This window comes from Apodemus sylvaticus, chromosome 14, assembly GCF_947179515.1.
Source record: "Apodemus sylvaticus chromosome 14, mApoSyl1.1, whole genome shotgun sequence".
Lineage (NCBI taxonomy): Eukaryota > Metazoa > Chordata > Mammalia > Rodentia > Muridae > Apodemus > Apodemus sylvaticus.
The window spans coordinates 80,749,575-80,762,472 of NC_067485.1; the positions used below are offsets into that span (position 1 = coordinate 80,749,575).

At 43.0% G+C, this 12,898-nt stretch overlaps 1 protein-coding gene across 2 annotated transcripts in view; it reads left to right on the forward strand.

Moving 5' to 3' along the window:
• The window catches only part of LOC127664664 (ankyrin repeat domain-containing protein 26-like), a 288,298-nt gene that overhangs the window by 82,539 nt on the left and 192,861 nt on the right, over window positions 1-12,898 (forward strand). The window contains exon 11 of one of the 2 annotated variants that reach the window (XR_007973219.1): window positions 6,456-6,590. The exons of the other annotated variant lie outside the window; for it this stretch is intronic. The gene's annotated coding sequence lies outside the window, so the exon portion shown is untranslated. Of the gene's footprint in view, window positions 1-6,455; window positions 6,591-12,898 lie in introns of those variants that run through there. 2 annotated transcript variants of the gene reach the window in all.

The following is a 12,898-nucleotide window of genomic DNA, read 5'->3' on the forward strand; positions in this document are numbered from 1 at the left end:
GCATGTGAGAACCTGGTGTTTTTACTCTCACCCCCTCCCTGACCTCCTTCCGGTCTTCCCAACAGGGCGCGTCCCACTCTTAGATTAAGCAAGCGCTCGCTGTTTGTGCTGTGCCTGGGGAAATGTCAACTTCCCATTTCTTCTACAGATTTTTTTCTTGGTGTTAATTATTGCCTTGGCTTTCGAAAACAATTTTATGTTAATGTTTGTGTGTTTGCCTCTGTGTGTCTGAGAACCACGTGCGTGCAATGTGAGTGGAAGCCAGAAGAGGGCGCTGGATCCCCAAGTACTGTAGTTCCCGACAGTCATGAGCCACTGCTCTGCAGGTGCTGGGAAAGCAAGTCCAGGCTTTGAGTTCTGGCTTGAGGTGGGGTCAGTATTTCGGTACTAGTCTGAGCTGGCCTTGCTGTGATGGTTAATATTGTTAACTTAATTGGACTGAAAATTGCTGATCAGGTTAGCAAAGGAAGCACTCTAGATGTGTACATGAGGGCGTTTCCACAGAGGACTAAGGTGGGGAGTCTGTCCCTGAATGTGGTGGGCAGCGCTATTCCAGCCTGGGAGCCAGAGGGAAAAGGGGCGGGGCAAGGAGGAAAGCCCACAGTGTTGACTCCTCCCCTCCGCTCCCTTCTCTCCTTTCTTCCTTACTCTCCCCTCCTACTTCTGGCCACCATGACTTGAGCCCCTCCCTGTCCTGATGAACTGAAACCTCTGGAACCAAGAGGTTCCACTGCCACATCAATCATCAATCAAGAAAGCGCCCCCACAGACTCGCCTAGTGGGCCATCTGGTAGAGGCATTTTTCCCAACAGAGGTTCCTATTCTCAGGTGTGCTTACTTGCTTCAGCCTGATAAAACCCTAACTAGAGCACCTCGATCCTGACTTATCAGACAACTCCACACACAGTAAGGGCTCACACAACAGTGAGCCGCCATTTCTCAGTCGCATATCTGGGCCACAGAGAGTTTGTTTGATCCTGACTGGAGTAAAAGTAGTTGCAGCAATCCTCAAACTATAGGTGGAGTCTAGTCCTGCTCCTCACTGGACACAGCGTTACTCAGGGAGCGCCCTGTTCACTGTGGCAGGCAGTGAACATCTGCAAGAGGCCCAGTTACTCACGCAGCCCCTGCCCGCTCTGTTGCCACAGGCTCAAAGCCAAGCTTCCCATGGGTAGAGTAGACTGCTGGCAGTGTGCACAGCAAAGAATGACTGAAGGATGGTTTAATTCCTCACACCCAACCCCCAATATTGTAGCTTGAGGCTGCTAAGGAGACACATTGACAAACGAGAAAATTGGTGATAGTGTGTGCTGCGGACCTGAGTTTGCACAGTAAGGACCTGCCTCTGTCCTCTGTGGTCTCCAAGAGCCATGGAGGTAGTTGACTGAAGAATCCAGCCTGTCAAAGATGCGCCAGAGATGTAGTTGTGTTTGCAAAGAAATCTCTGGTGTGTGATAAAAAGCTAGAAAGAACAGAGAGACTGAAATTGAAATATGGACTGGCTACTTACAAAACACAATGTTTTAAAAGAGGTGGTAACAGCTGTTTAAATTCCAGAGCATGGAATCATGTGTGCTGTCTTACTGATGGGCTGACTGTGCGAGGCTCTGGTGGGAAACAGGATAACTGCATGCGGACCAGGTTTCCAACTTAGTACAAATAGCAGGTGACCCAGAGAGGGCTCAGAGATGGGCCTCAAGGAGTGGGAGAGGGTGAGAATAAACACCCTGGGCCCTGGTGTGCTGACAACCCGCAGCCCCTTCCCTGCCTTGCACCTGCCAAGACACTTCCTCTCTGAATGCAGGATCAGAGATAATGCCTTTCATGAGGTTAGAGAGAAGGACCCTGCACAGGTCTATTTTTAAGGCGAGAGGGGCGTGGCAGGACATCCAGACTGAGACAAAAAGCAAGAAGAAGCAAGAGAGAAGTCAAATAGAAATCAGCAGAGCATCTAGTCACAGCCCACCACCCCAGTAACCCTGTGTACCAAACACCCCGGAACGTCGAGGCTTAGTACAACAACCTTATATTAGTATTTTGTTTGGTTCTTGGAATTTCTGAGACAGACTTTCACTAATTAGCTGACGCTAGCCTCAAACTTATATCCATCTGCCTTGGCCTCCTGAGTATGGACAAGGCATGAGCGACCATACCCAGCAAACAACTATTCATTATCTTTTGGAGGGAACGTGGGTGGCTGAGGGAAGGCCTGTGTGAGCCAGTGACCCTGGGGACTTTTGTGAAGTTTATCCCTAGGGGAGTCACCGCAGCCCACCCCTGAGCAGTCAGCTTGGCCACTGATGTGGAGGATCTTGGCAATATGAGGGGGTGTGAGCCAGGGTTGCATGCTAGGCCCCACTGTGGTGAAATCAAGATCAGAGGGAATGGAACTGGGACATAAGGCCATGGGAGGTGACAAGGCAAAGGGCAGAACTCTGCGAGCTGAATGAGCACCCTTATGAGAGGTCCCAGTGAACTCCGGACACCCTTCACTCCCACAAGGCTGTAGAGAGGAGGAGCCATCTGTGGGTCAAGCCCTCACCAGACTTAGTCTGCCAAGACTCTAACCCTGACAGACTTCCAGACTGAGAACATGCCTTGCTGGTGTGTCACAACCTAGTCCGTGGGACTGTGCTGTGGCAACTCCAGTCCCTCGTCCACGCCCTATCTCCCAGCAGCTCTTCAAGGCTCTGCAGGGCTATGTACTTCCTTTTCCACTGGGGTCAGAGAAGGCAGCCCAGCTAGATGAACAGATCCCAAGTATAGAACTCACGTTTTGGAATAGACCCCACTCCAGTTGTTTAGGACCTACAAAAAGACCAAGCTGCACATCTGCTACATATGTGTAGGGAGGCCCAGGTCCTGTGTGTTTAAGTTCTTTGGTTCATGGTTGAGTCTCTGAGATCCCCAAAGGTCCACATTAGTTGAATTGTTGCTATTACTATCCTCTTAATACTTCCTATTCTTTCTGAAGAGGCCCCAAGCTCCTTCCACTAATTGGCTGTGGGCATCTGTGTGTGTCAGTTGGCTGTTGGAGCCGTATAATGCACAGCCATGCTAGATTCTAGCCTGCAAGCATAACAGAGTATCATTAATAGTGTCAGGGTGTGGTGCTTGTAAATGAGATGCATTTCCAGTTGGGCTGGTTATTGGTTGGCTGTTCTCTCAATCTCTGCTCTATCCACAGTCCCTCTACTTCTTGGAAAAAGGACAAGTTTTCTCTCAGAAGTTTTGTGTGTTGGTTGGTGTCCCTATTGCCAGACTGGAGATCCTGCCTGGCCACAGGAGGCAGCCTCCTAAGACTCTATATCCTAAATGTTTGAGTCACTGCTAAGGGCACCCCCACTGTTTTTGGGCTCTTCCCCTATCCCATTTCTTTGTCTCTCCTGGAGATCCATCCTACCTTCCCACTACCCAGTAATTTGCATTTTACAGTAATTCTTATAGCAATCCTGACACCCCCCATCCCCCTCCACATTCCTCAACACACCAACCCCCTCTCTCCTTCAATTATTCTCTCCCACAATGTTCCCTCCTTCCATCTGCCTTCCACCACTACTCCATTCTTCCTTCCAAGTGAGTCTCAAGCATCCTTGTTTGTGCCCTCCTTCTGTCTAGCCTCTTTGGATTTGTGGAATGCAGCATGAGTGTCCTTCATTTTATGGCTAATATTCAATTATGAGTGTATACATACTGTTCATATACATTTGCAACTGGGTACCTCACTTAGGATGATATTCTCAAGAACCATCTATCCCTGAAAAATTTAAAATGTATTTGTTTTTCATGTCTGAATAGTATTTCATTGTTTAATTACTACATATTTTTTTGTCCATTCTTAAGTTGAGGAACACCTAGGTTCTATCCAGTCTCTGAAGATCTTGGGGCTTCTTCAGAAAGAATAGGAAGAATGATTGTAGCCCATAAGGGGATAGTAATACCAATAATTCAACTAAGGTAGACTTTTGGGGATCTCAGAGACTGAACTATCAACCAAAGAACTTAAACAGACAGCACCTGGGCCTCCCTACACTTATTTATTTCAAATAAAATTGGCATGAACACAGCCGAGCAAATGTCTTTGTGGAATGCTGAAACATGTTTGGGTATATGACTAGAAACAGTAAATTTGGGTCTTGAGGTATTCCCAGTTTTGGACAAACTACCAAATTGGTTTCCAGAGTGGTTGTACCAGTTTGCAATCCCACCTGCAATGGAGAAATGTTACTCTTGCTCCACATCCTTGCCAGCATGTGCTAGCTCTTGAATACTTTTTACCTCAGCCATTCTGACAGATGTAAGATGGAATCTCAGAGTTGTTTGCATTTGCTTTTCCCTGATGTCTAAAATGCTAAACATTTCTGTAAGTGCTGCTTGATCATTTGAGATTCCTCTAATGACAATCTCATTAGCTCTGTATCCCATTGTTTTAAATTTTAGTACTTGTATTGTTGGGGTTTAACTTCTTGAGTCCTTTACAAATTTTCAATATTAGCCTTCTGTCAGATTAAGTTTGGTGAAAATCTTTCTGAATCTGTAGCCTGCCATTTGTCCTAGTGTCAGTTTACCTTGCCTTAAAAGAGCTTTGTAGTTTCATGCGGTCCCATTTATCAATTTTTGATCTTAGAGCATGAGCCACTGGTGTTCTGTGTAAGAAATTGTCCCCTGTGTCAATACTTTCAAGGTTATTTCCTACTTTTTCTACTATGACATTTGGCATATCCAGATTTATCTTGTGGTTCTTGATCCACTTAGACTTGAGTTTTGTGCATGGTGATTATTATGGATGTATTTTGATTTTTGTACATGTAGACCTCCATTTAGACCAGTACCATTAGTGAAAGACGCATAATATATTTCATTTTATGATTTTGGCATTATTATCAGAAATCAAGTCTCCATAGGTTTGTGCATTTATTTCTAAGTCTTTGATTAGATACCATGTAGCCACGCTTTTGTTTCTATACCAACACCAGGCAGTTTTAACCTTATTGCTCTGCAGCACAGTTTGAGGTCAGAGATAGTGATTTCTCCTGAAGTTACTTTATTTTTCAGGATTGTGTTGTCTATCCTGAATTTATTATTTTCCACATGGAGTTGAGATTTGCCCTTTCAAGTTCCATAAAAATGGGATTTTTGATGAGAATTGCATTGAACCTGAAGACTGCTTGGTAAAATATCCATTTTCACAACATTAAAATTACCTATCCATTAGCATGGGAGATTCTTTTATCTTCTGATACCTTCTTCCATTTCTTTCTACAGGCACTTGAATTTCTTGCCATACTGATCTTTAACTTGCTTTATTAGAGTTACATCAAGATATTTTATATTTTTGTGGCTAGCACAAAGGGTGTTTTTCTTAATTTTTTTTTCTTGGCCCATTTACTCGTTGTATAAAGGAAGACTACTGATTGCTTTGAGTTTATGCTGTATCCATCTAATTTGCTGAAGGTGTTTGTCCACAGGGGTGTTCTCTGGTAGAATTTTGGGGGTCAATTATGTTTAGAATCATATTATCCAGAAATAGGAATACTTTGACTTTTTCCTTTCCTGTTGTTAATTGCATTGATCTCCTTTAATTGTCTTATTTGTTATGGCTTGTACTTGAAGTACTATATTGAATTGGTAAGGAAAGAGTGAGCAGCTTTTTCATGTCACTGATTTTCATCTAATTGCTTTAAGTTTCTCTCCCTTTAGTCTGATGTTGGCTACTGAGTTGTTGTATATTTCTTTGAGAATGTTTAGCTATGTGCAATGTATCCCTGATATTCCTAATACTTTTTAAATGAAGGAATGTTGTATTTTGTGAAAGGCTTTTTCAGTATCTGATGAGATTATCATGCCATATTTTTTCTTGCAGTTTGTTCATATCATGGTTTAACTTGGTTGAATCTGTACTTTTTGGCTAATATCCACTTATGGATAGCATGCATGTCCTTTTAGGTCCAAGTTACCTCATACAGCATATTTTCTAGTTCCATTCATTTGCATGCAAATTCATGATGTCCTCATTTGTATTAACTGAATAGTATTCAAATGTGTAAATGAACAATATTTTCTGAATCCATTCTTTGGTTGAGGGGCATCGGTTTTTTATAGCCTCTGGTTATTACAAATAAGTCTGCTTTGAACACAGTAGAGTATGTGTCCTCGTGGTATGGTGGGGAGTCCTTTGGGTACATTGCCAAGAGTGGTATAGCTGGGTCATCAGGTGGAGCTACTTCCTGTTTTCTGAGGAATCACCAGATTGATTTCCAGAGTAGTTGTGCCAGTTTGCAATCCCACCAGCAATGGACAAGTGTTCCTCTTTCTCTACATCCTTCCCAGCATATGCTGTCACTTGAACTGTTGATCTTAGCCATCCTGATTAGAATGAGGTAAAATCTCATGGTCACTTTGATTTAAACTTTGCTGAAAAAAATAGTGATATTAGCCTCATGGTATTGTTACAGGTACAGAGAAATCAATCAACGGAATCCAATTGAAGAAAACGCATAGACTTATGGACACTTGATCTTTGATAAGCAAACAAATAAACAAACATACAGTGGAAAAAAGAAAATATCTACAATAAAATGTGCTGGTCTAACTACTAGTCTGTATGTAGGAGTCCAAATATATATCCATATTTATCACCGTGCAAAAAGCTCTAGTGCAAGTGGATCAAGGTCCTCAACATCAAATCAGACACACTGAGTCTAAGAGAAAGTGGAAAAGAGCCTCAAACTCCTTGGCACAGGGGGAAAATTCCAGAACAGAACACCAATGGCTTAGGTTCTAAGATCAACATTTGATAAATGGACCTCATGAAACTGAAAAGGTTCTGTAAGGCAAAAGATGACATCATTAGCACAAATCAGCAACCTACAAATTGGGAAAATTCTTCACTAACTCTACATCCTACTGGAGGCTAATATACAAAATATATGAAGAACTCGACAAATTAATCTTCAAAATCCCAAATAACCTAATTAAATAGGTGGTACACAGCTAAACAAATTCACAACAGAGGAACCTTGAAAGGCAAAGAAGCACTTAAAAATATTCAAAGTCCTTTGTTATCGGGAATTGAGATGTTGATGTTAAGTGAAACCTGAGGAATGATATTCCTTGAATCATCACAAGATACCCTGGATATTACAAGGGAAGATAAATTAATTAGGCAGACTAAAGAAGTGTCATCCTTACTATAGCATTCTAAGCATTACTATAGCATCCTAGAATAGCATTTTTATAGCATTCTTACTATTTTTAAGCACATATTTGTCATAAACATGTATGCATCAAATAAATCTTCACCATATCAAAACCATTAGTTTGGAAAGAAAAACCTGCACGCTACTCATGGTTCTACATTATTAGATATATGGACAAAAATAGTACACAAGTGATGTGTTTCCTAGTGATTCATAGTTTTGGGACTTCCATAAATTATTCCCATGACTTGCTGTCTGTTGGGGAGATGCTCTCCTGTCTTTCTTTGCCATCATCATCAGTTCACAATTAATGTTCATGTTGTAGAGGACCAAAAATTTAAAACTCTGCTGCAAGTTAAGTGTCTATACTTCTGTGCTCTTACTCACCTGAAATAAGCTTTCCTTCCCATGGCATATGGAGATGTGGAATAATTATTTTTATACTGTTATATGTGTTGCCAAAATATCCACTTTCTGTGTATAATGTCTCTCAAGAAAAGCATCCGAGGAACACTTCTGTCAGAAATGTTGCAAACATTTGGTAAAGCATTTTCCATTCTTTACAGGCAAATACAGAATATGTGGCATACTCTTGAATTTGAACGAAGTCTTAATTTGCCATACTTTTATGAAGATTCAAAAATTACTATTAGTTTCTCAAATAATGTTATGAGATGAATATATATTATCAAGTCTAGTTATATAAAATGTCTAGCCCCATTCTTGTTCTTATTGACAGGGTCAGATTGTTCTTGCATTTGACCCCCATTATAATCCAGAATAAAGCACCCTGTGTTGTAAGGAACCATAACAACAGGGATGATTTGGTTTCTGGTTCATTTCTCAGATTTGTTCAAGGTTTCTAGGATAGCTAATTTATACTGAAAGCATCACTGAGTTCATGGCAAGCAGGGTAGGTTGTTAAGCTTCCAGTGGTTAAGCAAAGTATTTCAGTTATAAGAGGATAATTAGAATCAGAATCAAGGAAAACAAATTTGAAATGTTGTTCTTACCAGTGCTTTATGCCATGTAAGTTATAAAATGGAAAAGTCCTTTGATCAAATGAAAGCCCATTTCTCTTGAAAATATACTTTCAAAGTATGAATTGAATTTTTTGTTAAGATTTATGAACACCTGTTTTGTGTTGGTTTTTAATTTCCAATTATCTACAAACATCTTGGCATGATTTCATTTTGTTGTGTTAAAAGAAGGCATATAAATCATCAAAGATATGCAATATTTCCAAAGAAATATACAAAATTAGATACATACAATATCCTCACAGTGCTTCCTGGAGATGGCAGTAGTTAGGTTCAAATGGCGGCCCAAATTGATAGAAAAATTAAGTTTTCACCCACCCACGCCCATCCCTGCTCACTGGAGTGTAGCCCAGGGAGGTCCATCCTCATGGCTGGCACAGGGCACAATGGGTCTGGGTGCCACAGGCAGCGCAGGGGATGGATCCAGCCAGAGCAGAAGGGGCTGACCAATGCCCTGTGGATGCAGATTTTGGAGACCTCTCAGGGCATGGGCTGGGCGGCTTTGGCCTCCTGTGCTACTTCCAGTGCTGAACTTGGTGGCTGTGCCCAGAGAACTGGAGAGGGGAGAGGAGAGGGGGAAAGGGAGGCCGGCAGATGTGAGGGGTTGAAGCACCCGCAGCAGAGGCCTGGGGCCAGTGCCCCGCCGCCTGGTCCCCAACACCAGAGCATGGACCTGCTGCACTGCCCCATGCACTGCTGACCACACTCGGGTCCGCGGTGGATAGCACATGGCTCCTGCACAAGTCCGCATCGCTGTCACTGTCTTCTTCCTAATCATACAAGGCAGAGTTGGGGAGGAGAGTCTGGTCTGCTTGTTACAGTCCTCCAGCAGCACCTCGCTCAGCCATGTCCGCAGCAGCTGCACCTTCTTCAGCTTCCCTCATGGCCCTGCCCATGGGTGTCCAGGCCCACTCGGCCCCACACATGCTGGCTTCCCACTGCACCACCAGTGTCACCCGTGCCAGCGGAAAGGGTTGAACAAGGCCAGCACTTCAGGCCTGGACTACCTGCCTTAGGCAGCTGTGCAGCCACACTGAGTGGAATAGGTGAGCCTGGGCCCAGGTGGCCCGGGGCCTTGGAAGAGCCATGTACAGCCAGGGAAGACATCCAGGGACTTTACGAGTTGATAATTGACTTTTATAACTTCATGGCCCCTTGTCCTGAAGAAGCAGCCATGAGAAGGGAGCTGGTGAAACAGATCAAAACTGTGGTGAAGACCTCTGGCCCACAGCTGACATGCAGATATTTGGGAGCATTAGTACAGGCCTCTATCTTCCAACAAGTGACAGGTGGCCCACAATTACCCTAACTACAGCTCTAGGAGATGCTCCACCTGTGGCCTCTAAGAACTCCCATAGAACACACTCAGAGTTGCTATACAACATTTGAAATAGTGATACAAATCTTTCTTTATAATTTTATTAATATGACCTTTCAGGTCAGAAGAGGGAATCAGATTCTCTGGAAGTGGAACTACAGGCAGTTCTAGTGAGAATTTGTTTGCTTAAACAACCCAGTTATACTATTTGAATATATTGTTTTAATTCTAGGGATGGGGTAAGAGGCTCACAACTACCTGTCACTTTTGATCCAGGAAATCTGACCTCCACAGAAGTCACCTGGGACGTGGTACTTAGATATACATGGAGGCAAAACAATCATACACATGAAATGAAGGCAATAAAATATTCTGGGCTGGAGAGATGGCTCAGCAGTCAAGAGCATTGACTGCTCTTCCAAAGGACCTGAGTTCAAACCCCAGCAACCACATGGTAGATCACAACCACCTGTAATGAGATCTGACGCCCTCTTCTGGTGTGTCTGAAGACAGTTACTGTGTACTTAGATATAATAATAAATCTTTTAAAATATTCTAACATAGAAAACATAAGTTAAGAATTAATGAAAATTAAAATGGAAGATAAGAAAAAACATGGAAATGTAAACACACAAATTAAGCCAGTAAATACAAAATCCAAAACTAAAAAGTGCAAATCAAGTCACCAAAGTGAAGAGATACTATGTCAGGGTCCAACAGCTCTTGAAAGTCCAAGCATAATCTCAGCATGTTCACACTCCACTTGGTTTCCAACCAACCAACAGCTTCTGTACCTGCAAGGATACAAGGCAGCCTCAATCAGAGCTGTAAGTGGACAGGTATCTATCAGTTGTCATAATGGTTCCTCGTGAGATCAGAGCAAGAAACAGAACCGTGGAGGCTGGGCGCAGCCCACTGGTTTTCCTCTCTTTCTGTCTCCAAATACAGGATGGCTGGTCTTGGTCATTGGGGCACTAGAGAATCTGGTTTACTCAAATGACTCTCCCCAATGTTGCCCAGTGACCCACTTCTTCCTACTAGGCCCCCAAGGGCCATAATTTTCCCCAAATGGTACCACCTGGTTGGAACAGTGTCCAAATGCTGGTTTCTCTGTGGAACTTTTGACATCCAAACATTAACCAGAACTCTTCCCTAATTAATAAGCAGAGAATAAATCCTAAGAATGACAATAGGCGCCGGGCAATGGCGGTGCATGCCTTTAATCCCAGTACTTGGGAGGCAGAGGCAGGCAGATATCTGAGTTTGGGGCCAGCCTGGTCTTGAGAGTGAGTTCCAGGACAGCCAGGGCTTCATAGAGAAACCCTGTCTCAAACAAGCCAAAAAAACAAAAAAAAGGATGACAATAGGGTCCAGAGATTTACCCTTCCTTGTTTATGGACTCTGATATTCACTGACAAGTAGTTGGACAGTGTCTTGCTTTTGCTTGGACACCAGCCTTTATGATAAGTTTGTCATAATTCATGTCTACAATCAATGTATTCTATTTACCTTTCTTTAAACTCAGACTGATGGATGCTTAAGATGGTAATTCCTGACTATATTAGTAGTTGTGACCAAATACTGTTTTCCATGGTGCCCCTAGGCGTGAGAAAAATATATGTGGGCCTGAGAGGATGACACCTTCGGTCCCATGTTCCCCTCAGGCCTGAGACTTCTCACCAAAGCTCTGGATCTAGAGACAGCCAGCTGATATGTTCCAAATGAGCAAGAAAACACCTGTCAGCCAGAAAACTATGAACAACTGATGTAGTAGATGCTTCCATATCCTGGCCCTTTAGGCCATTCTGCATTCAAACACAGGCCTTGTCTTTGTCCTTATAAACAACAGAAATTGATTGCTTGTACATCTGGATGTTAGCAAGGCAATAACAAGTAACCAAAAGATTGTGTACCAGGGATGCTTTCTAACTCTAACTGTACCAGATGGTCAAGAAATACTATGAGATCAGTGTATCAAGGCCACATGTTCGGCTCTGCAGCAAACCTCTAGTGTTTATGAGTCCCCACACTTTATTATTGTTGAATTGAGATTGCAGTTTGAAGGGGGAATTGGCAGAACACAGAGACACAGGACACATGTAAACATGATCAAGCTACCTGTGCCCAGACTGAGAAGAGTCCTTCAGGGTATTCTGACAGATATCAGACAAAGTGAATGTCAGGAATGTCTCATAAAGATGAACCCATGGTAATTATAAAATGTATGAAAGTGGAGGCAGGAGGTTCAGCAGTTGAAATAATCTTTTTGTCTACTCAAAAATGGTGAGGACAGCCTGTACTCTAGGAGACCCTGTCTCATGAAACCTTTTGGTGCAAGGGGAAACCAGTGCAAGGGGAAAAAATGAAGAGAAATTAATGCTTTAGATTTCTACATGATCTAAAGCTTCAAAAACTAATGGTAACTGTTAGAAACATTGTGCATAGATCCAAAGGAGTGTGACATCAGTGGTTGAGGTGCAAGGGCTGTGGTGAGCCATTTCCATGTGTTTGAAGGAATGTCACTGTCACCTCTCACCAGAACTCATCGGTTTTACACATTAAAGGAAGCAGAAAGGACCCACCCAGAACCAGCTATGTGGCAGATGAGACAGGAAATGACCTACAGTTTAGTAGAGGTCAAGGAGGACATTCTCTCTTAATAAAATATTCATAGTCACCTGGAAGCAGCACATGTGTACACATTAGGCACATGTAGCCATACTAAACAATGGTTAGCAATTATTTTTTTTATTGAATATAATCTTCATTTACATTTCAAATGCTAAAACTTTTCCCAGTTTGCCCCGTCCTGGAAAACCCCTAACCCCTTCCTCCAAGTATATGCCCCTCCACCCGACCCATTCCCACCTTCCAACCCCTCATTTCCCTTATACCCCCTCTTCTCTATTACCTTTGTTGGAGCATCTATTGAGCCTTCAGTGTTCTAAGGACCACTCCTTCCACTGATACCCAACAAGGTTTTCCTCAGCCACATTTTTGGCTATAACCATTTATACACCTTGGTTGATGGTTTAATCCCTGGGAGTTCTGGGGAATCTGGGTGGCCAACATCACTGTTCTTCCCATGGGGCTGTAAACCCCTTCAGTTCCTCTGCACCACCTTCCAACTCCTCCATTCAGGACTCCACGCTCAGTCCAATGGTTGGCTGCTAGCATCAGCCTCTGTATGTGTAAAGCACTGACGGGGGCCCCCCCAGAGACAACCATGACACGAACATTTTGGTATGTACTTCTTGTCATTCATTATAGTGTCAGGGTTTGGTGACGGTTTATAGGATGAATCACCAGGTAGGGCAATCTCTGCTTGGCCTTTCCTTCAG